Below are 26,839 nucleotides of genomic sequence, written 5' to 3' on the forward strand. Positions count from 1 at the left end.
ATACATATGGTCTATGGAATCAATAAGGAAAATACAATGTTCCAATAATATCAATGTGAGTGGTGACAGGTGTGAGTGCGCCACTGGTACAAGTCCTAGAACTATCTGCCCCTGAACTACTTACTGCTATCTGCATGCCCCTCTCAATATATGTATAAAGATAATGTTGGTTTTGTTATATGCTCATATACATATGGTCTATTAAATCAATAAAAAAATTCAATGTTCCTTTACAATCAATGTGAGTGGTGACAGGTATGGGGGTGGCACTGGGACAAGGCCTATAACTATCTGCCCCTGAACTACTTACTGCTATCTGCATGGCCCGCTCAATATATGTATAAAGAAAATGTTGGTTTTGTTTTATGCTCAAATACATATGGTCCATGAATTCAAAAAAAAAATTCAATGTTCCTTTACAATCAATGTGAGTGGGGACAGGTCTGAGGGTGGCACTGGGACAAGGCCTAGAACTATCTGCCCCTGAACTACTTACTGCCATCTGCATGGCCCGCTCGATATATCTATAAGAAAATGTTGGTTTTGTATATGCTCAGATACATATAGTCTATGAAATCAATAAAGAAAATTCATTGTTCCTTTACAATCAATGTGAGTGGTGACAGGTATGAGGGCGGTACTGGGACCGGGCCTAGAACTATCTGCCGCTGAACTACTTACTGCCATCTGCATGGCCCGCACGATATATCTATAAAGAAAATGTTGGTTTTGTTATATGCTCATATACATATGGTCTATGAAATCAATAAAGAAAATTAAATGTTCCTTTACATTCAATGTGAGTGGTAATGGGTATAAGGCTGGCACTGGGACAAGGTCTAGAACTATCTGCCCCTGAACTACTTACAGCTATCTGCATGGCCCGCTCGATATATGTATAAAGAAAATGTTGGTTTTGTTATATGCTCATATACATATGGTCTATGAAATCAAAAAAGAAAATTCAATGTTCCTTTACAATCAATGTGAGTGGTGACAGGTATAAGGGCGGCACTGGGACAAGGCCTAGAACTATCTGCCCCTGAACTACTTACTGCCATCTGCATATCCCGCTCGATATAAGTATAAAGAAAATGTTGGTTTTGATATATTCTCATATACATATGGTCTATAAAATCAATAAAGAATATACCATGTTCCTTTACAATCAATGTGAGTGGTGACTGGTATGAGGGCGTCACTGTGACAAGGCTTAGAACTATCTTCCGCTGAACTATATACTGCCATCTGCATGGCCCGCTCGATATAAGTATAAAGGAAATGTTGGTTTTGTTATATGCTCATATACATATGGTCTATGAAATCAATAAAGAAAATTCAATGTTCCTTTACAATCAATGTGAGTGGTGATGGGTATGAGGGTGGCACTGGGATCAGGCCTAGAACTATCTGCACCCGAACTACTTACTGCCATCTGCATGGCACGCTCAAAATAGCTATAAAGAAAATGTTGGTTCTGTTATATGTTCATATACATATAGTCTATGAAGTCAATAAAGAAAATTCAATGTTCCTTTACAATCAATGTGAGTGGTGAGAGGTATGAGGGCGGCACTGGGACAAGGCCTAAAACTATCTGCCCCTGAACTACTTACTGCCATCAGCATGGCCCGCTCGATATATCTATAAAGAAAATGTTACTTTTGCTATATGCTCATATACATATGGTCTATGAAATCAATAAAGAAAATTCAATGCTCCTATACAATCAATGTGAGTGGTGACAGGTATGAGGGCGGCACTGTGACAAGGCCTAGAACTATCTGCCCCTGAACTACATACTGTAATCTGCATGGCGGGCTCAATATATCTATAAATAAAATGTTGGTTTTGTTATATGCTAATATACATATGGTCTATGAAATCAATAAAGAAAATTCATTGTACTTTTACAATCAATGTGAGTGGTGACAGGTATGAGGGCGGCACTAGGACAAGGCCTAGAAATATCTGCCCCTGAACTACTTACTGCCATCTGCATGGCCCGCTCGATATATGTATAAAGAAAATGTTGGTTTTGTTATACGCTCATATACATATGGTCTATGAAATAAATAAAGAAAATTCAATGTTCCTTTACAATCAATGTGAGTGATGATGGTTATGAGGGCGGCACTGGGACCAGGCCCAGAACTATCTGCCCCTGAACTACTTACTGCCATCTGCATGGCCCGCTCGATATATCTATAAAGAAAATGCTGGTTTTGTTATATGCTCATATACATATGGTCTATGAAATCGATAAAGAAAATTCAATGTTCCTTTACAATCAATGTGAGTGGCGACAGGTATGAGGGCGGCACTGGGACCAGGCCTAGAACTATATGCCCCTGAAATACTTACTGCCATCTGCATGGCCCGCTCGTTATATCTATAAAGATCATGCTGGTTTTGTTATATGCTCATGTACATATGGTCTATGAAATCAAAAAAGAAAATTCAATGTTCCTTTACAATCAATGTGAGTGGTGACAGGTATAAGGGCGGCACTGGGACAAGGCCTAGAACTATCTGCCCCTGAACTACTTACTGCCATCTGCATATCCCGCTCGATATAAGTATAAAGAAAATGTTGGTTTTGATATATTCTCATATACATATGGTCTATAAAATCAATCAAGAATATACCATGTTCCTTTACAATCAATGTGAGTGGTGACTGGTATGAGGGCGTCACTGTGACAAGGCTTAGAACTATCTTCCGCTGAACTATATACTGCCATCTGCATGGCCCGCTCGATATAAGTATAAAGGAAATGTTGGTTTTGTTATATGCTCATATACATATGGTCTATGAAATCAATAAAGAAAATTCAATGTTCCTTTACAATCAATGTGAGTGGTGATGGGTATGAGGGTGGCACTGGGATCAGGCCTAGAACTATCTGCACCCGAACTACTTACTGCCATCTGCATGGCACGCTCAAAATAGCTATAAAGAAAATGTTGGTTCTGTTATATGTTCATATACATATAGTCTATGAAGTCAATAAAGAAAATTCAATGTTCCTTTACAATCAATGTGAGTGGTGAGAGGTATGAGGGCGGCACTGGGACAAGGCCTAGAACTATCTGCCCCTGAACTACTTACTGCCATCAGCATGGCCCGCTCGATATATCTATAAAGAAAATGTTACTTTTGCTATATGCTCATATACATATGGTCTATGAAATCAATAAAGAAAATTCAATGCTCCTATACAATCAATGTGAGTGGTGACAGGTATGAGGGCGGCACTGTGACAAGGCCTAGAACTATCTGCCCCTGAACTACATACTGTAATCTGCATGGCGGGCTCAATATATCTATATTAAAATGTTGGTTTTGTTATATGCTAATATACATATGGTCTATGAAATCAATAAAGAAAATTCATTGTACTTTTACAATCAATGTGAGTGGTGACAGGTATGAGGGCGGCACTAGGACAAGGCCTAGAAATATCTGCCCCTAACCTACTTACTGCCATCTGCATGGCCCGCTCGATATATGTATAAAGAAAATGTTGGTTTTGTTATACGCTCATATACATATGGTCTATGAAATAAATAAAGAAAATTCAATGTTCCTTTACAATCAATGTGAGTGATGATGGTTATGAGGGCGGCACTGGGACCAGGCCCAGAACTATCTGCCCCTGAACTACTTACTGCCATCTGCATGGCCCGCTCGATATATCTATAAAGAAAATGCTGGTTTTGTTATATGCTCATATACATATGGTCTATGAAATCGATAAAGAAAATTCAATGTTCCTTTACAATCAATGTGAGTGGCGACAGGTATGAGGGCGGCACTGGGACCAGGCCTAGAACTATATGCCCCTGAAATACTTACTGCCATCTGCATGGCCCGCTCGTTATATCTATAAAGATCATGCTGGTTTTGTTATATGCTCATGTACATATGGTCTATGAAATCAATAAAGAAAATTCAATGTTCCTTTGAACCAATGTGTGTGGTGATGGGTATGAGGGCGGCACTGGGACCAGGCCTAGAACTATCTGCCCCTGAACTACTTACTGCCATCAGCATGGCCCGCTAAAAATATCTATAAAGAAAATGTTGGTTTTGTTAAATGCTCATATACATATTGTGTATGGAATCAATAAAGAAAATACAATGTTCCTTTACAATCAATATGAGTGGTGACAGGTGTGAGTGCGCCACTGGGACAAGTCCTAAAACTATCTGCCCCTGAACTACTTACTGCTATCTGCATGGCCCGCTCAATATATGTATAAAGAAAATGTTGGTTTTGTTATATGCTCATATACATATGGTCTATGAAATCAATAAAGAAAATTCAATGTTCCTTTACAATCAATGTGAGTGGAGACAGGTATAAGGGTGGCACTGGGACAAGGCCTAGAACTATCTGCCCCTGAACTACTTACTGCCCTTGCATATTCCACTCGATATAAGTATAAAGAAAATGTTGGTTTTGATATATTCTCATATACATATGGTCTATAAAATCAATAAAGAATATACCATGTTCCTTTACAATCAATGTGAGTGGTGACTGGTATGAGGGCGTCACTGTGACAAGGCTTAGAACCATCTTCCGCTGAACTATATACTGCCATCTGCATGGCCCGCTCGATATAAGTATAAAGGAAATGTTGGTTTTGTTATATGCTCATATACATATGGTCTATGAAATCAATAAAGAAAATTCAATGTTCCTTTACAATCAATGTGAGTGGTGATGGGTATGAGGGTGGCACTGGGATCAGGCCTAGAACTATCTGCACCCGAACTACTTACTGCCATCTGCATGGCACGCTCAAAATAGCTATAAAGAAAATGTTGGTTCTGTTATATGTTCATATACATATAGTCTATGAAGTCAATAAAGAAAATTCAATGTTCCTTTACAATCAATGTGAGTGGTGATGGGTGTGAGGGTGGCACTGGGACCAGGCATAGAACTATCTGCCCCTGAACTACTTACTGCCATCTGCATGGCACGCTCGAAATATCTGTAAAGAAATGTTGGTTTTGTTATATGCTCATATACATATGGTCTATGAAATCAATAAAGAAAATTCAATGCTCCTATACAATCAATGTGAGTGGTGACAGGTATGAGGGCGGCACTGTGACAAGGCCTAGAACTATCTGCCCCTGAACTACATACTGTAATCTGCATGGCGGGCTCAATATATCTATAAATAAAATGTTGGTTTTGTTATATGCTAATATACATATGGTCTATGAAATCAATAAAGAAAATTCATTGTACTTTTACAATCAATGTGAGTGGTGACAGGTATGAGGGCGGCACTAGGACAAGGCCTAGAAATATCTGCCCCTGAACTACTTACTGCCATCTGCATGGCCCGCTCGATATATGTATAAAGAAAATGTTGGTTTTGTTATACGCTCATATACATATGGTCTATGAAATAAATAAAGAAAATTCAATGTTCCTTTACAATCAATGTGAGTGATGATGGTAATGAGGGCGGCACTGGGACCAGGCCCAGAACTATCTGCCCCTGAACTACTTACTGCCATCTGCATGGCCCGCTCGATATATCTATAAAGAAAATGCTGGTTTTGTTATATGCTCATATACATATGGTCTATGAAATCGATAAAGAAAATTCAATGTTCCTTTACAATCAATGTGAGTGGCGACAGGTATGAGGGCGGCACTGGGACCAGGCCTAGAACTACATGCCCCTGAAATACTTACTGCCATCTGCATGGCCCGCTCGTTATATCTATAAAGATCATGCTGGTTTTGTTATATGCTCATGTACATATGGTCTATGAAATCAATAAAGAAAATTCAATGTTCCTTTGAACCAATGTGTGTGGTGATGGGTATGAGGGCGGCACTGGGACCAGGCCTAGAACTATCTGCCCCTGAACTACTTACTGCCATCAGCATGGCCCGCTAAAAATATCTATAAAGAAAATGTTGGTTTTGTTAAATGCTCATATACATATTGTGTATGGAATCAATAAAGAAAATACAATGTTCCTTTACAATCAATATGAGTGGTGACAGGTGTGAGTGCGCCACTGGGACAAGTCCTAGAACTATCTGCCCCTGAACTACTTACTGCTATCTGCATGGCCCGCTCAATATATGTATAAAGAAAATGTTGGTTTTGTTATATGCTCATATACATATGGTCTATGAAATCAATAAAGAAAATTCAATGTTCCTTTACAATCAATGTGAGTGGAGACAGGTATAAGGGTGGCACTGGGACAAGGCCTAGAACTATCTGCCCCTGAACTACTTACTGCCATTGCATATTCCACTCGATATAAGTATAAAGAAAATGTTGGTTTTGTTATATGCTCATATACATATGGTCTATGAAATCAATAAAAAAATTCAATGTTCCTTTACAATCAATGTGAGTGGTGACAGGTATGAGGGTGGCACTAGGACATGGCCTTTAACTATCTGCCCCTGAAATACTTACTGCTATCTGCATGGCCCGCTCAATATATGTATAAAGAAAATGTTGGTTTTGTTTTATGCTCATATACGTATGGTCCATGAATTCAATAAAAAAATTCAATGTTCCTTTACAATCAATGTGAGTGGTGACAGGTCTGAGGGTGGCACTGGGACAAGGCCTAGAACTATCTGCCCCTGAACTACTTACTGCCATCTGCATGGCCCGCTCGATATATCTATAAGAAAATGTTGGTTTTGTTATATGCTCATATACATATGGTCTATGAAATCAATAAAGAAAATACAATGTTCCTTTACAATCAATGTGAGTGGTGACAGGTATGAGGGCGGCACTTGGACAAGGCCTAGAACTATCTGCCCCTGAACTAGTTACTGCCATCTGCATGGCCCGCTCGATATATGTATAAAGAAAATGTTGGTTTTGTTATACGCTCATATACATATGGTCTATGAAATCAATAAAAAAAATTCAATGTTCCTTTACAATCAATGTGAGTGGTGATGGGTATGAGGGTGGCAATGGGACCAGGCCTTGAACTATCTGCCCTGAACTCCTTACTGCCATCTGCATGGCCCACTCGATATATGTATAAAGAAAATGTTGGTTTTGTTACATGTTCATATACATTTGGTCTATAAAATCAATAAAGAAAATTCAATGTTCCTTTACAATCAATGCGAGATGTGACAGGTATGAGGGGGGTACTGGGACCAGGCCTAGAACTATCTGCCGCTGAACTACTTACTGCCATCTGCATGGCCCGCACGATATATGTATAAAAAAAATGTTGGTTTTGGTATATGCTCATATACATATGGTCTATGAAATCAATAAAGAAAATTAAATGTTCCTTTACAATCAATGTGAGTGGTAATGGGTATAAGGGTGGCACTGGGACAAGGCCTAGAACTATCTGCCCCTGAACTACTTACAGCTATCTGCATGGCCCGCTCGATATATGTATAAAGAAAATGTTGGTTTTGTTATATGCTCATATACATATGGTCTATAAAATCGGTAAAGAAAATTCAATGCTCCTTTACAATCAATGTGAGTGGTGACAGGTATGAGGACGGCACTGTGACAAGGCCTAGAATTATCTGCCCCTGAACTACATACTGTAATCTGCATGGCGGGTTCAATATATCTATAAATAAAATGTTGGTTTTGTTATATGCTCATATACATCTGGTCTATGAAATCAATAAAGAAAATTCAATGTACCTTTACAATCAATGTGAGTGGTGACAGGTATGAGGGCGGCACTTGGACAAGGCCTAGAACTATCTGCCCCTGAACTAGTTACTGCCATCTGCATGGCCCGCTCGATATATGTATAAAGAAAATGTTGGTTTTGTTATACGCTCATATACATATGGTCTATGAAATCAATAAAGAAAATTCAATGTTCCTTTACAATCAATGTGAGTGGTGATGGGTATGAGGGTGGCAATGGGACCAGGCCTTAAACTATCTGCCCTGAACTCCTTACTGCCATCTGCATGGCCCACTCGATATATGTATAAAGAAAATGTTGGTTTTGTTACATGTTCATATACATTTGGTCTATAAAATTAATAAAGAAAATTCAATGTTCCTTTACAAACAATGTGAGTGGAGACAGGTATGAAGGCGGCACTGGGACAAGGCCAAGAACTATCTGCCCCTGAACTACTAACTGCCTTCTGCATGGCCCGCTCGATATATGTATAAAGTATATGTTGGTTTTGTTATATGCTCATATACATATGGTCTCTGAAATCAATAAAGGAATGCAATGTTCATTTACAACCAATGTGAGTGGTGTTATGAGGGCGGCACTGGGACCAGAACCAGAACTATCTGCCCCTGAACTACTTACTGCCATCTGCATGGCCCGCTCGATATACCTATAAAGAAAATGCTGGTTTTGTTATATGCTCATATACATATGGTCTATGAAATCAATAAAGAAAATTCAATGTTCCTTTACAATCAATGTGAGTGGTGATGGGTATGAGGGTGGCACTGGGATCAGGCCTAGAACTATCTGCCCCCGAACTACTTACTGCCATCTGCAAGGCACGCTCGAAATATCTATAAAGAAAATGTTGGTTCTGTTATATGTTCATATACATATAGTCTATGAAATCAATAAAGAAAATTCAATGTTCCTTTACAATCAATGTGAGTGGTGAGAGGTATGAGGGCGGCACTATGAGAAGTCCTAGAACTATCTGCCCCTGAATTACATACTGTAATCTGCATGGCAGGCTCAATATATCTATAAATAAAATGTTGGTTTTGTTATATGCTAATATACATTTGGTCTATGAAGTCGATAAAGAAAATTCAATGTACCTTTACAATCAATGTGAGTGGTGACAGGTGTGAGGGCGCCACTGGGACAAGTCCTAGAACTATCTGCCCCTGAACTACTTACTGCTATCTGCATGGCCCGCTCAATATATGTATAAAGAAAATGTTGGATTTGTTATATGCTCATATACATATGGTCTATGAAATCAATAAAGAAGATTCAATTTTCCTTTACAATCAATGTGAGTGGAAACAGGTATAAGGGCGGCACTGGGACAAGGCCTAGAACTATCTGCCCCTGAACTACTTACTGCTATCTGCATGGCCCGCTCAATATATGTATAAAGAAAATGTTGGTTTTGTTTTATGCTCATATACATATGGTCCATGAATTCAATAAAAAAATTCAATGTTCCTTTACAATCAATGTGAGTGGTGACAGGTATGAGGGTAGCACTGGGACAAGGCCTAGAACTATCTGCCCCTGAACTACTTACTGCCATCTGCATGGCTCGCTCAGTATATCTATAAGAAAATGTTGGTTTTGTTATATGCTCATATACATACAGTCTATGAAATCAATAAAGAAAATTCAATGTTCCTTTACAATCAATGTGAGTGGTGACAGCTATGAGGGCGGTCCTGGTACCAGGCCTAGAACTATCTGCCGCTGAACTACTTGCTGCCATCTGCATGGCCCGCACGATATATCTATAAAGAAAATGTTGATTTGTTATATGCTCATATACACATTGTCTATGAAATCAATAAAGAAAATTAAATGTTCCTTTACAATCAATGTGAGTGGTGATGGGTATGAGGGCGGCACTGCGACAAGGCCTAGAACTATCTGCCCCTGAAGTACATACTGTAATCTGCATGGCGGGCTCAATATATCTATAAATAAAATGTTGGTTTTGTTATATGCTCATATACATCTGGTCTATGAAATCAATAAAGAAAATTCAATGTACCTTTACAATCAATGTGAGTGGTGACAGGTATGAAGGCGGCGCTAGGACAAGGCCTAGAACTATCTGACCCTGAACTAGTTACTGCCATCTGCATGGCCCACTCGATATATGTATAAAGAAAATGTTGGTTTTATTATACGCTCATATACATATGGCCTATGAAATCAATAAAAAAATTCAATGTTCCTTTACAATCAATGTGAGTGGTGATGGGTATGAATGTGACACTGGGACCAAGCCTTGAACTATCTGCCCTGAACTCCTTACTGCCATCTGCATGGCCCACTTGATATAAGTATAAAGAAAATGTTGGTTTTGTTAGATGTTCATATACATTTGGTCTATGAAATCAATAAAAAAAATTCAATGTTCCTTTACAATCAATGTGAGTGGAGACAGGTATGAAGGCGGCACTGGGACAAGGCCAAGAACTATCTGCCCCTGAACTACTTACTGCCATCTGCATGGCCCGCTCGATATATGTATAAAGTATATGTTGCTTTTGTTATATGCTCATATACATATGGTCTCTGAAATCAATAAAGAAATTTCAATGTTCCTTTACAACCAATGAGAGTGGTGATGGTTATGAGGGCGGCACTGGTACCAGGCCCAGAACTATCTGCCCCTGAACTACTTACTGCCATCTGCATGGCCTGCTCGATATATCTATAAAGAAAATGCTGGTTTTGTTATATTCTCATATACATATGGTCTCTGAAATCGATAAAGAAAACTCAATGTTCCTTTACAATCAATGTGAGTGGCGACAGGTATGAGGGCGGCACTGGGACCAGGCCTAGAACTATCTGCCCCTGAACTACTTACTGCCATCTGCATGGCCCGCTCGTTATATCTAAAAAGAACATGCTGGTTTTGTTATATGCTCATGTACATATGGTCTATGAAATCAATAAAGAAAATTCAATGTTCCTTTAAATCAATGTGAGTGGTGATGGGTATGAGGGCGGCACTGGGAACAGGCCTAGAACTATCTGCCCCTGAACTACTTACTGCCATCTGCATGGCCCGCTAAAAATATCTATAAAGAAAATGTTGGTTTTGTTAAATGCTCATATACATATGGTCTAAGGAATCAATAAAGAAAATACAATGTTCCTTTACAATCAATGTGAGTGGTGACAGGTGTGAGGGCGGCCCTAGGACAAGGCCTAGAACTATCTGCCCCTGAACTAGTTACTGCCATCTGCATGGCTCGCTAGATATATGTATAAAGAAAATCTTGGTTTTGTTATACGCTCATATACATATGGTCTATGAAATCAATAAAGAAAATTCAATGTTCCTTCACAATCAGTGTGAGAGGTGATGGGTATGAGGGCGGCACTGGGACCAGGTCTAGAACTATCTGCCCCTGAACTACTTACTGCTATCTGCAGGGCCCGCTCAATATATGTATAAAGAAAATGTTGGTTTTGTTAGATGTTCATATACATTTGGTCTATGAAATCAATAAAAAATTCAATGTACCTTTACAATCAATGTGAGTGGTGACAGGTATGAGGGCGGCGCTAGGACAAGGCCTAGAACTATCTGCCCCTGAACTAGTTACTGCCATCTGCATGGCCCACTCGATATATGTATAAAGAAAATGTTGGTTTTATTATACGCTCATATACATATGGCCTATGAAATCAATAAAAAAATTCAATGTTCCTTTACAATCAATGTGAGTGGTGATGGGTATGAGTGTGACACTGGGACCAAGCCTTGAACTATCTGCCCTGAACTCCTTACTGCCACCTGCATGGCCCACTTGATATAAGTATAAAGAAAATGTTGGTTTTGTTAGATGTTCATATACATATGGTCTATGAAATCAATAAAGAAAATTCAATGTTCCTTTACAATCAGTGTGAGAGGTGATGGGTATGAGGGCGTCACTGGGACCAGGTCTAGAACTATCTGCCCCTGAACTAATTACTGCCATCTGCATGGCCCGCTCGTTATATCTATAAAGAACATGCTGGTTTTGTTATATGCTCATGTACATATGGTCTATGAAATCTATAAAGAAAATTCAATGTTCCTTTACAATCAATGTGAGTGGTGACAGATATGACGGCGGCACTGGGACCAGGCCTAGAAATATCTACCCCTGAACTACTTACTGCCATCTGCATGGCCCGCTCGATATATCTATAAAGAACATGCTGGTTTTGTTATATGCTCATGTACATATGGTCTATGAAATCAATAAAGAAAATTCAATGTTCCTTTAAATCAATGTGAGTGGTGATGGGTATGAGGGTGGCACTGGGACCAGGCCTAGAACTATCTGCCCCTGAACTACTTACTGCCATCTGCATGGCCCGCTAAAAATATCTATAAAGAAAAAGTTGGTTTTGTTAAATGCTCATATACATATGGTCTATGGAATCAATAAAGAAAATACAATGTTGCTTTACAATCAATGTGAGTGGTGACAGGTGTGAGGGCGCCACTGGGACAAGTCCTAGAACTATCTGCCCCTGAACTACTTACTGCTATCTGCATGGCCCGCTCAATATATGTATAAAGAAAATGTTGGATTTGTTATATGCTCATATACATATGGTCTATGAAATCAATATAGAAGATTCAATTTTCCTTTACAATCAATGTGAGTGGAAACAGGTATAAGGGCGGCACTGGGACAAGGCCTAGAACTATCTGCCCCTGAACTACTAACTGCTATCTGCATGGCCCGCTCAATATATGTATAAAGATAATGTTGGTTTTGTTATATGCTCATATACATCTGGTCTATGAAATCAATAAAAAAATTCAATGTTCCTTTACAATCAATGTGAGTGGTGACAGGTATGAGGGCGGCACTGGGACCAGGCCTAGAACTATCTGCCCCTGAACTACTTACTGCTATCTGCATGGCCCACTCAATATATGTTGTTGTTGTCTTCAGTCCTGAGACTGGTTTGATGCAGCTCTCCATGCTACTCTATCCTGTGCAAGCTGCTTCATCTCCCAGTACCTACTGCAACCTACATCCTTCTGAATCTGCTTAGTGTACTCATCTCTCGGTCTCCCTCTACGATTTTTACCCTCCACGCTGCCCTCCAATGCTAAATTTGTGATCCCTTGATGCCTCAAAACATGTCCTACCAACCGATCCCTTCTTCTAGTCAAGTTGTGCCACAAACTTCTCTTCTCCCCAATCCTATTCAATACCTCCTCATTAGTTACGTGATCTATCCACCTTATCTTCAGTATTCTTCTGTAGCACCACATTTCGAAAGCTTCTATTCTCTTCTTGTCCAAACTAGTTATCGTCCATGTTTCACTTCCATACATGGCTACACTCCAAACAAATACTTTCAGAAACGACTTCCTGATACATAAATCTATATTTGATGTTAACAAATTTCTCTTCTTCAGAAACGCTTTCCTTGCCATTGCCAGTCTACATTTTATATCCTCTCTACTTCGACCATCATCAGTTATTTTACTTCCTAAATAGCAAAACTCCTTTACTACTTTAAGTGTCTCATTTCCTAATCTAATTCCCTCAGCATCACCCGATTTAATTTGACTACATTCCATTAACCTCGTTTTGCTTTTGTTAATGTTCATCTTATATCCTCCTTTCAAGACACTGTCCATTCCGTTCAACTGCTCTTCCAAGTCCTTTGCCGTCTCTGACAGAATTACAATGTCATCGGCGAACCTCAAAGTTTTTACTTCGTCTCCATGAATTTTAATACCTACTCCAAATTTTTCTTTTATTTCCTTTACTGCTTGCTCAATATACAGATTGAATAACATCGGGGAGAGGCTACAACCCTGTCTCACTCCCTTCCCAACCACTGCTTCCCTTTCATGCCCCTCGACTCTTATTACTGCCATCTGGTTTCTGTACAAATTATAAATAGCCTTTCGCTCCCTGTATTTTACCCCTGCCACCTTTAGAATTTGAAAAAGAGTATTCCAGTCAACATTGTCAAAAGCTTTCTCTAAGTCTACAAATGCTAGAAACGTAGGTTTGCCTTTTCTTAATCTTTCTTCTAAGATAAGTCGTAAGGTCAGTATTGCCTCACGTGTTCCAACATTTCGACGGAATCCAAACTGATCCTCCCCGAGGTCTGCATCTACCAGTTCTTCCATTCGTCTGTAAAGAATTCGCGTTAGTATTTTGCAGCCGTGGCTTATTAAACTGATAGTTCGGTAATTTTCACATCTGTCAGCACCTGCTTTCTTTGGGATTGGAATTATTATATTCTTCTTGAAGTCTGAGGGTATTTCGCCTGTCTCATACATCTTGTTCACCAGCTGGTAGAGTTTTGTCATGACTGGCTCTCCCAAGGCCGTCAGTAGTTCTAATGGAATGTTGTCTACTCCGGGGGCCTTGTTTCGACTCAGGTCTTTCAGTGCTCTGTCAAACTCTTCACGCAGTATCGTATCTCCCATTTCGTCTTCATCTACATCCTCTTCTATTTCCATAATATTGTCCTCAAGTACATCGCCCTTGTATAAACCTTCTATATACTCCTTCCACCTTTCTGCCTTCACTTCTTTGCTTAGAACTGGGCTGCCATCTGAGCTCTTGATATTCATACACGTGGTTCTCTTCTCTCCAAAGGTCTCTTTAATTTTCCTGTAGGCAGTATCTATCTTACCCCTAGTGAGATAAGCTTCTACATCCTTACATTTGTCCTCTAGCCATCCCTGTTTAGCCATTTTGCACTTCCTGTCGATCTCATTTTTGAGACGTTTGTATTCCTTTTTGCCTGCTTCATTTACTGCATTTTTATATTTTCTCCTTTCATCAATTAGATTCAATATTTCTTCTGTTACCCAAGGATTTCTAGCAGCCCTCGTCTTTGTACCTACTTTATCCTCTGCTGCCTTCACTACTACATCCCTCAGAGCTCCCCATTCTTCTTCTACTGTTTTTCTTTCCTCCATTCCTGTCAATTGTTCCCTTATGCTCTCCCTGAAACTCTCTACAACCTCTGGTTCTTTCAGTTTATCCAGGTCCCATCTCCTCAATTTCCCACATTTTTGCAGTTTCTTCAGTTTTAATCTACAGGTCATAACCAATAGATTGTGGTCAGAGTCCACATCTGCCCCTGGAAATGTCTTACAACTTAAAACCTGGTTCCTAAATCTCTGTCTTACCATTATATAATCTATCTGATACCTTTTAGTATCTCCAGGGTTCTTCCACGTATACAACCTTCTTTCATGATTCTTAAACCAAGTGTTAGCTATGATTAAGTTGTGCTCTGTGCAAAATTCTACTAGGCGGCTTCCTCTTTCATTTCTTAGCCCCAATCCATATTCACCTACTATGTTTCCTTCTCTCCCTTTTCCTACACTCGAATTCCAGTCACCCATTACTATTAAATTTTCGTCTCCCTTCACTATCTGAATAATTTCTTTTATTTCATCGTACATTTCTTCAATTTCTTCATCATCTGCAGAGCTAGTTGGCATATAAACTTGTACTACTGTAGTAGGTGTGGGCTTCGTATCTATCTTGGCCACAATAATGCGTTCACTATGCTGTTTGTAGTAGCTTACCCGCATTCCTATTTTCCTATTCATTATTAAACCTACTCCTGCATTACCCCTATTTGATTTTGTGTTTATAACCCTGTAGTCACCTGACCAGAAGTCTTGTTCCTCCTGCCACCGAACTTCACTAATTCCCACTATATCTAACTTTAACCTATCCATTTCCCTTTTTAAATTTTCTAACCTACCTGCCCGATTAAGGGATCTGACATTCCACGCTCCGATCCGTAGAACGCCAGTTTTCTTTCTCCTGATAACGACATCCTCCTGAGTAGTCCCCGCCCGGAGATCCGAATGGGGGACTATTTTACCTCCGGAATATTTTACCCAAGAGGATGCCATCATCATTTAATCATACAGTAAAGCTGCATGTCCTCGGGAAAAATTACGGCTGTAGTTTCCCCTTGCTTTCAGCCGTTCGCAGTACCAGCACAGCAAGGCCGTTTTGGTTAATGTTGCAAGGCCAGATCAGTCAATCATCCAGACTGTTGCCCCTGCAACTACTGAAAAGGCTGCTGCCCCTCTTCAGGAACCACACGTTTGTCTGGCCTCTCAACAGATACCCCTCCGTTGTGGTTGCACCTACGGTACGGCCATCTGTATCGCTGAGGCACGCAAGCCTCCCCACCAACGGCAAGGTCCATGGTTCATGGGGGGAGGACTCAATATATGTATAAAAAAAATGTTGGTTTTGTTTTATGCTCATATACATATGGTCCATGAATTCAATAAAAAAATTCAATGTTCCTTTACAATCAATGTGAGTGGTGACAGGTATGAGGGTAGCACTGGGACAAGGCCTAGAACTATCTGCCCCTGAACTACTTACTGCCATCTGCATGGCTCGCTCAATATATCTATAAGAAAATGTTGGTTTTGTTATATGCTCATATACATACAGTCTATGAAATCAATAAAGAAAATTCAATGTTCCTTTACAATCAATGTGAGTGGTGACAGCTATGAGGGCGGTCCTGGTACCAGGCCTAGAACTATCTGCCGCTGAACTACTTGCTGCCCTCTGCATGGCCCGCACGATATATCTATAAAGAAAATGTTGATTTGTTATATGCTCATATACACATTGTCTATGAAATCAATAAAGAAAATTAAATGTTCCTTTACATTCAATGTGAGTGGTGATGGGTATAAGGGTGGCACTGGGACCAGGCCTAGAACTATCTGCCCCTGAACTACTTACTGCCATCTGCATGGCCCTCTCGAAATATCTATAAAGAAAATGTTGGTTTTGTTAAATGCTCATATACATATGGTCTATGAAATCAGTAAAGAAAATTGAATGCTCCTTTACAATCAATGTGAGTGGTGACAGGTATGAGGGCGGCACTGTGACAAGGCCTAGAACTATCTGCCCCTGAAGTACATACTGTAATCTGCATGGCGGGCTCAATATATCTATAAATAAAATGTTGGTTTTGTTATATGCTCATATACATCTGGTCTATGAAATCAATAAAGAAAATTCAATGTACCTTTACAATCAATGTGAGTGGTGACAGGTATGAGGGCGGCACTAGGACAAGGCCTAGAACTATCTGCCCCTGAACTAGTTACTGCCATCTGCATGACCCACTCGATATATGTATAAAGAAAATGTTGGTTTTATTATACGCTCATATACATATGGCCAATGAAATCAATAAAAAAATTCAATGTTCCTTTACAATCAATGTGAGTGGTGATGGGTATGAGTGTGACACTGGGACCAAGCCTTGAACTATCTGCCCTGAACTCCTTACTGCCATCTGCATGGCCCACTTGATATAAGTATAAAGAAAATGTTGGTTTTGTTAGATGTTCATATACATTTGGTCTATGAAATCAATAAAAAAAAATTCAATGTTCCTTTACAATCAATGTGAGTGGAGACAGGTATGAAGGCGGCACTGGGACAAGGCCAAGAACTATCTGCCCCTGAACTACTTACTGCCATCTGCATGGCCCGCTCGATATATGTATAAAGTATATGTTGCTTTTGTTATATGCTCATATACATATGGTCTCTGAAATCAATAAAGAAATTTCAATGTTCCTTTACAACCAATGAGAGTGGTGATGGTTATGAGGGCGGCACTGGGACCAGGCCCAGAACTATCTGCCCCTGAACTACTTACTGCCATCTGCATGGGCTGCTCGATATATCTATAAAGACAATGCTGGTTTTGTTATATGCTCATATACATATGGTCTCTGAAATCGATAAAGAAAACTCAATGTTCCTTTACAATCAATGTGAGTGGCGACAGGTATGAGGGCGGCACTGGGACCAGGCCTAGAACTATCTGCCCCTGAACTACTTACTGCCATCTGCATGGCCCGCTCGTTATATCTAAAAAGAACATGCTGGTTTTGTTATATGCTCATGTACATATGGTCTATGAAATCAATAAAGAAAATTCAATGTTCCTTAAATCAATGTGAGTGGTGATGGGTATGAGGGCGGCACTGGGATCAGGCCTAGAACTATCTGCCCCTGAACTACTTACTGCCATCTGCATGGCCCGCTAAAAATATCTATAAAGAAAATGTTGGTTTAGTTAAATGCTCATATACATATGGTCTAAGGAATCAATAAAGAAAATACAGTGTTCCTTTACAATCAATGTGAGTGGTGACAGGTGTGAGTGCGGCCCTAGGACAAGGCGTAGAACTATCTGCCCCTGAACTAGTTACTGCCATCTGCATGGCTCGCTCGATATATGTATAAAGAAAATCTTGGTTTTGTTATACGGTCATATACATATGGTCTATGAAATCAATAAAGATAATTCAATGTTCCTTTACAATCAGTGTGAGAGGTGATGGGTATGAGGGCGGCACTGGGACCAGGTCTAGAACTATCTGCCCCTGAACTACTTACTGCTATCTGCAGGGCCCGCTCAATATATGTATAAAGAAAATGTTGGTTTTGTTAGATGTTCATATACATTTGGTCTATGAAATCAATAAAAAATTCAATGTTCCTTTACAATCAATGTGAGTGGAGACAGTTATGAAGGCGGCACTGGGACAAGGCCTAGAACTATCTGCCCCTGAACTAATTACTGCTATCTGCATGGCCCGCTCAATATATGTATAAAGAAAATGCTGGTTTTGTTATATGCTCATATACATTTGGTCTATGAAATCGATAAAGAAAATTCAATGTTCCTTTACAATCAATGTGAGTGGTGACAGGTATGAGGGCGGCACTGGGACCAGGCCTAGAAATATCTACCTCTGAACTACTTACTGCCATCTGCATGGCCCGCTCGATATATCTATAAAGAAAATGCTGGTTCTGTTATATGCTCATATACATATTGTCTATGAAATCGATAAAGAAAATTCAATGTTCCTTTACAATCAATGTGAGTGGTGACAGATATGAGGGCGGCACTGGGACCAGGCCTAGAAATATCTACCCCTGAACTACTTACTGCCATCTGCATGGCCCGCTCGATATATCTATAAAGAACATGCTGGTTTTGTTATATTCTCATGTACATATGGTCTATGAAATCAATAAAGAAAATTCAATGTTCCTTTAAATCAATGTGAGTGGTGATATGTATGAGGGCGGCACTGGGACCAGGCCTAGAACTATCTGCCCCTGAACTACTTACTGCCATCTGCATGGCCCGCTAAATATATCTATAAAGAAAAAGTTGATTTTGTTAAATGCTCATATACATATGGTCTATGGAATCAATAAAGAAAATACAATGTTCCTTTACAATCAATGTGAGTGGTGACAGGTGTGAGGGCGCCACTGGGACAAGTCCTAGAACTATCTGCCCCTGAACTACTTACTGCTATCTGCATGGCCCGCTCAATATATGTATAAAGAAAATGTTGGATTTGTTATATGCTCATATACATATGGTCTATGAAATCAATAAAGAAGATTCAATTTTCCTTTACAATCAATGTGAGTGGAAACAGGTATAAGGGCGGCACTTGGACAAGGCCTAGAACTATCTGCCCCTGAACTACTTACTGCTATCTGCATGGCCCGCTCAATATATGTATAAAGATAATGTTGGTTTTGTTATATGCTCATATACATCTGGTCTATGAAATCAATAAAAAAATTCAATGTTCCTTTACAATCAATGTGAGTGGTGACAGGTATGAGGGCGGCACTGGGACCAGGCCTAGAACTATCTGCCCCTGAACTACTTACTGCTATCTGCATGGCCCACTCAATATATGTATAAAGAAAATGTTGGATTTGTTTTATGCTCATATACATATGGTCCATGAATTCAATAAAAAAATTCAATGTTCCTTTACAATCAATGTGAGTGGTGACAGGTATGAGGGTAGCACTGGGACAAGGCCTAGAACTATCTGCCCCTGAACTACTTACTGCCATCTGCATGGCTCGCTCAATATATCTATAAGAAAATGTTGGTTTTGTTATATGCTCATATACATACAGTCTATGAAATCAATAAAGAAAATTCAATGTTCCTTTACAATCAATGTGAGTGGTGACAGCTATGAGGGCGGTCCTGGTACCAGGCCTAGAACTATCTGCCGCTGAACTACTTGCTGCCATCTGCATGGCCCGCACGATATATCTATAAAGAAAATGTTGATTTGTTATATGCTCATATACACATTGTCTATGAAATCAATAAAGAAAATTAAATGTTCCTTTACAATCAATGTGAGTGGTGATGGGTATAAGGGTGGCACTGGGACCAGGCCTAGAACTATCTGCCCCTGAACTACTTACTGCCATCTACATGGCCCTCTCGAAATATCTATAAAGAAAATGTTGGTTTTGTTAAATGCTCATATACATATGGTCTATGAAATCAGTAAAGAAAATTGAATGCTCCTTTACAATCAATGTGAGTGGTGACAGGTATGAGGGCGGCACTGTGACAAGGCCTAGAACTATCTGCCCCTGAAGTACATACTGTAATCTGCATGGCGGGCTCAATATATCTATAAATAAAATGTTGGTTTTGTTATATGCTCATATACATCTGGTCTATGAAATCAATAAAGAAAATTCAATGTACGTTTACAATCAATGTGAGTGGTGACAGGTATGAGGGCGGCACTAGGACAAGGCCTAGAACTATCTGCCCCTGAACTAGTTACTGCCATCTGCATGGCCCACTCGATATATGTATAAAGAAAATGTTGGTTTTATTATACGCTCATATACATATGGCCTATGAAATCAATAAAAAAATTCAATGTTCCTTTACAATCAATGTGAGTGGTGATGGGTATGAGTGTGACACTGGGACCAAGCCTTGAACTATATGCCCTGAACTCCTTACTGCCATCTGCATGGCCCACTTGATATAAGTATAAAGAAAATGTTGGTTTTGTTAGATGTTCATATACATTTGGTCTATGAAATCAATAAAAAAAAATTCAATGTTCCTTTACAATCAATGTGAGTGGAGACAGGTATGAAGGCGGCACTGGGACAAGGCCAAGAACTATCTGCCCCTGAACTACTTACTGCCATCTGCATGGCCCGCTCGATATATGTATAAAGTATATGTTGCTTTTGTTATATGCTCATATACATATGGTCTCTGAAATCAATAAAGAAATTCCAATGTTCCTTTACAACCAATGAGAGTGGTGATGGTTATGAGGGCGGCACTGGGACCAGGCCCAGAACTATCTGCCCCTGAACTACTTACTGCCATCTGCATGGCCTGCTCGATATATCTATAAAGAAAATGCTGGTTTTGTTATATGCTCATATACATATGGTCTCTGAAATCGATAAAGAAAACTCAATGTTCCTTTACAATCAATGTGAGTGGCGACAGGTATGAGGGCGGCACTGGGACCAGGCCTAGAACTATCTGCCCCTGAACTACTTACTGCCATCTGCATGGCCCGCTCGTTATATCTAAAAAGAACATGCTGGTTTTGTTATATGCTCATGTACATATGGTCTATGAAATCAATAAAGAAAATTCAATGTTCCTTTAAATCAATGTCAGTGGTGATGGGTATGAGGGCGGCACTGGGACCAGGCCTAGAACTATCTGCCCCTGAACTAATTACTGCCATCTGCATGGCCCGCTAAAAATATCTATAAAGAAAATGTTGGTTTTGTTAAATGCTCATATACATATGGTCTAAGGAATCAATAAAGAAAATACAACGTTCCTTTACAATCAATGTGAGTGGTGACAGGTGTGAGGGCGGACCTAGGACAAGGCCTAGAACTATCTGCCCCTGAACTAGTTACTGCCATCTGCATGGCTCGCTCGATATATGTATAAAGAAAATCTTGGTTTTCTTATACGCTCATATACATGTGGTCTATGAAATCAATAAAGAAAATTCAATGTTCCTTTACAATCAGTGTGAGAGGTGATGGGTATGAGGGCGGCACTGGGACCAGGTCTAGAACTATCTGCCCCTGAACTACTTACTGCTATCTGCAGGGCCCGCTCAATATATGTATAAAGAAAATGTTGGTTTTGTTAGATGTTCATATACATTTGGTCTATGAAATCAATAAAAAATTCAATGTTCCTTTACAATCAATGTGAGTGGAGACAGGTATGAAGGCGGCACTGGGACAAGGCCAAGAACTATCTGCCCCTGAACTAATTACTGCTATCTGCATGGCCCGCTCAATATATGTATAAAGAAAATGCTGGTTTTGTTATATGCTCATATACATTTGGTCTATGAAATCGATAAAGAAAATTCAATGTTCCTTTACAATCAATGTGAGTGGTGACAGGTATGAGGGCGGCACTGGGACCAGGCCTAGAAATATCTACCCTTGAACTACTTACTGCCATCTGCATGGCCCGCTCAATATATCTATAAAGAAAATGCTGGTTCTGTTATATGCTCATATACATATGGTCTATGAAATCGATAAAGAAAATTCAATGTTCCTTTACAATCAATGTGAGTGGTGACAGATATGAGGGCGGCGCTGGGACCAGGCCTAGAAATATCTACCCCTGAACTACTTACTGCCATCTGCATGGCCCGCTCGATATATCTATAAAGAGCATGCTGGTTTTGTTATATACTCATGTACATAAGGTCTATGAAATCAATAAAGAAAATTCAATGTTCCTTTAAATCAATGTGAGTGGTGATGGGTGTGAGGGCGGCACTGGGACCAGGCCTAGAACTATCTGCCCCTGAACTATTCACTGCCATCTGCATGGCCCGCTAAAAATATCTATAAAGAAAATGTTGGTTTTGTTAAATGCTCATATACATATGGTCTATGGAATCAATAAAGAAAATACAATGTCCCTTTACAATCAATGTGAGTTGTGACAGGTGTGAGGGCGCCACTGGGAAAAGTCGTAGAACTATCTGCCCCTGAACTACTTACTGCTATCTGCATGGCCCGCTCAATATATGTATAAAGAAAATATTGGTTTTGTTATATGCTCATACACATATGGTCTATGAAATCAATAAAGAAAATTCAATGTTCCTTTACAATCAATGTGAGTGGAGACAGGTATAAGGGCGGCACTGGGACAAGGCCTAGAACTATCTGCCCCTGAACTACTTCCTGCCATTGCATATTCCACTCGATATAAGTATAAAGAAAATGTTGGTTTTGTTACATGCTCATATACATATGGTGTATGAAATCCCTAAAGAAAATTCAATGTTCCTTTAAATCAATGTGAGTGGTGATGGGTATGAGGGCGGCCCTGGGACCAGGCCTAGAGCTATCTGCCCCTGAACTACTTACTGCTATCTGCATGGCCCGCTCAATATATGTATAAGGAAAATGTTGGTTTTTTTTATGCTCATATACATATGGTCCATGAATTCAATAAAAAAATTCAATGTTCCTTTGCAATCAATGTGAGTGGTGACAGGTATGAGGGTGGCACTGGGACAAGGCCTAGAACTATCTGCCCCTGAACTACTTACTGCCATCTGCATGGCCCGCTCGATATATCTATAAAAAAATGTTCCTTTTGTTATATGCTCATATACATATAGTCTATGAAATCAATAAAGAAAATTCAATGTTCCTTTACAATCAATGTGAGTGGTGACAGGTATGAGGGCGGTACTGGGACCAGGCCTAGAACTATCTGCCCCTGAACTACTTACTGCCATCTGCATGGCCCGCTTGATATATCTATAAATAAATGTTGGTTTTGTTATATGCTCATATACATATAGTCTATGAAATCCATAAAGAAAATTCAATGTTCCTTTACAATCAATGTGAGTGGTGACAGGTATGAGGGCGGTACTGGGACCGGGCCTAGAACTATCTGCCCCTGAACTAATTACTGCCATCCTCATGGCCCCTTCGAAATATCTATAAAGAAAATTTTGGTTTTGTGATATGCTCATATACATATGGTCTATGAAATCAGTAAAGAAAATTCAATGCTCCTTAACAATCAATGTGAGTGCTGACAGGTATGAGGGCAGCACTGGGACAAGGTCTAGAACTATCTGCCCCTGAACTACATACTGCCTTCACCGTGGCCCGCTCAATATATCTATAAATAAAATGTTGGTTTTGTTATATGCTCATATACATCTGGTCTATGAAATCAATAAAGAAAATTCAATGTACCTTTACAACCAATGTGAGTGGTGACAGGTAAGAGGGTGGCACTAGGACAAGGCCTAGAACTATCTGCCCCTGAACTATTTACTGATATCTGCATGGCCCGCTAAAAATATCTATAAAGAAAATGTTGGTTTTGTTAAATGCTCATATACATATGGTCTATGGAATCAATAAAGAGAATACAATGTTCCTTTACAATCAATGTGGGTGGTGACAGGTGTGAGGGCGCCACTGGGACTAGTTCTAGAACTATCTGCCCCTGAACTACTTATTGCTATCTGCATGGCCCGCTCAATATATGTATAAAGAAAATGTTGGTTTTTGTTTTATGCTCATATACATATGGTCCATGAATTCAATAAAAAAATTCAATGTTCCTTTACAATCAATGTGAGTGGTGACAGGTATGAGGGTGGCACTGGGACAAGGCCTAGATCTATCTGCCCCTGAACTACTTACTGCCATCTGCATGGCCCGCTCGATATATCTATAAGAAAATGTTGCTTTTGTTATACGCTCATATACATATAGTCTATGAAATCAATAAAAAAATTCAATGTTCCTTTACAATCAATGTGAGTGGTGACAGGTATGAGGGCAGTACTGGGACCAGGCCTAGAACTATCTGCCCCTGAACTACTTACTGCCATCTTCATGGCCTCTTCGAAGTATCTATAAAGAAAATTTTGGTTTTGTTATATGCTCATATACATATGGTATATGAAATCAGTAAAGAAAATTCAATTCTCCTTTACAATCAATGTGAGTGCTGACAGGTATGAGGGCAGCACTGGGACAAGGTCTAGAACTATCTGCCCCTGAACTACATACTGCCTTCACCGTGGTCCGCTCAATATATGTATAAAGAAAATTTTGGTTTTGTTATATGTTCATATACATATGGTCTATGAAATCAATAAAGAAAATTCAATGTTCCTTTACAATCAATGTGAGTGGTGACAGGTATGAGGGCGGCACTGGGACCAGGCCTATAACTATCTGCCCCTGAACTACATACTGTAACCTGCATGGCGGGCTCAATATATCTATAATTAAAATGTTGGTTTTGTTATATGCTCATATACATCTGGTCTATGAAATCTATAAAGAAAATTCAGTGTACCTTTACAATCAATGTGAGTGGTGACAGGTAAGAGGGCGGCACTAGGAAAAGGCCTAGAACTATCTGCCCCTGAACTAGTTACTGCCATCTGCATGGCCCGCTCGATATATGTATAAAGAAAATCTTGGTTTTGTTATACGCTCATATACATATGGTCTACGAAATCGATAAAGAAAATTCAATGTTCCTTTAAATCAATGTGAGTGGTGATGGGTATGAGGGCGGCACTGGGACCAGGCCTAGAACTATCTGCCCCTGAACTATTTACTGCCATCTGCATGGCCCGCTCGATATATCTATAAAAAAATTTTGCTTTTGTTATACGCTCATATACATATAGTCTATGAAATCAATAAAGAAAATTCAATGTTCCTTTACAATCAATGTGAGTGGTGACAGGTATGAGGGCAGTACTGGGACCAGGCCTAGAACTATCTGCCCCTGAACTACTTACTGCCATTTTCATGGCCCCTTCGAAATATCTATAAAGAAAATTTTGGTTTTGTTATATGCTCATATACATATGGTATATGAAATCAGTAAAGAAAATTCAATTCTCCTTTACAATCAATGTGAGTGCTGACAGGTATGAGGGCAGCACTGGGACAAAGTCTAGAACTATCTGCCCCTGAACTACTTACTGCCTTCACCGTGGCCCGCTCAATATATATATAAAGAAAATTTTGGTTTTGTTATATGCTCATATACATATGGTCTATGAAATCAATAAAGAAAATTCAATGTTCCTTTTCAATCAATGTGAGTGTAGACAGGTATGAGGGCGGCACTGGGACAAGGCCTAGAACGATCTGCCCCTGAACTACTTACTGACATCTGCATGGCCCTCTCGATATATGTATAAAGAAAGTGTTGGTTTTGTTATATGCTCATATACATATGGTCTATGAAATCAATAAAGAATATTCAATGTTCCTTAACAATCAATGTGAGTGGTGATGGGTATGAGGGCGGCACTGGGACCAGGCCTAGAACTATCTGCCCCTGAACTACTTACTGCCATCTGCATGGCCCACTCGATATATCTATAAAGAAAATGTTGGTTTTGTTATATGCTCATATACATATGGTCTATGAAATCTATGAAGAAAATTCAATGTTCCTTTACAATCAATGCGAGATGTGACAGGTATGAGGGCGGCATTGGGACAAGGCCTAGAACTATCTGCCCCTGAACTACTTACTGCCATCCTCATGGCCCCTTCGAAATATCTATAAAGAAAATATTGGTTTTGTTATATGCTCATATACATATGGTATATGAAATCAGTAAAGAAAATTCAATGCTCCTTTACAATCAATGTGAGTGCTAACAGGTATGAGGGCAGCACTGGGACAAGGTCTAGAACTATCTGCCCCTGAACTACTTACTGCCTTCACCGTGGCCCGCTCAATATATATATAAAGAAAATTTTGGTTTTGTTATATGCTCATATACATATGGTCTATGAAATCAATAAAGAGAATTCAATGTTCCTTTACAATCAATGTGAGTGTAGACAGGTATAAGGGCGGCACTGGGACAAGGCCTAGAACTATCTGCCCCTGAACTACTTACTGCCATTGCATATTCCACTCGATATAAGTATAAAGAAAATGTTGGTTTTGTTATATGCTCATATACATATGGTCTATGAAATCATAAAAGAAAATTCAATGTTCCTTTAAATCATTGTGAGTGGTGATGGGTATGATGGCGGCACTGGGACCAGTTCTAGAACTATCTTCCGCTGGACTACTTACTGCTATCTGCATGGCCCTCTCAATATATGTATAAAGATAATGTTGGTTTTGTTATATGCTCATATACATATGGTCTATGAAATCAATAAAAAAATTCAATGT

Source organism: Schistocerca gregaria, chromosome 1, assembly GCF_023897955.1.
Source record: "Schistocerca gregaria isolate iqSchGreg1 chromosome 1, iqSchGreg1.2, whole genome shotgun sequence".
Taxonomy (NCBI): Eukaryota; Metazoa; Arthropoda; class Insecta; order Orthoptera; family Acrididae; genus Schistocerca; species Schistocerca gregaria.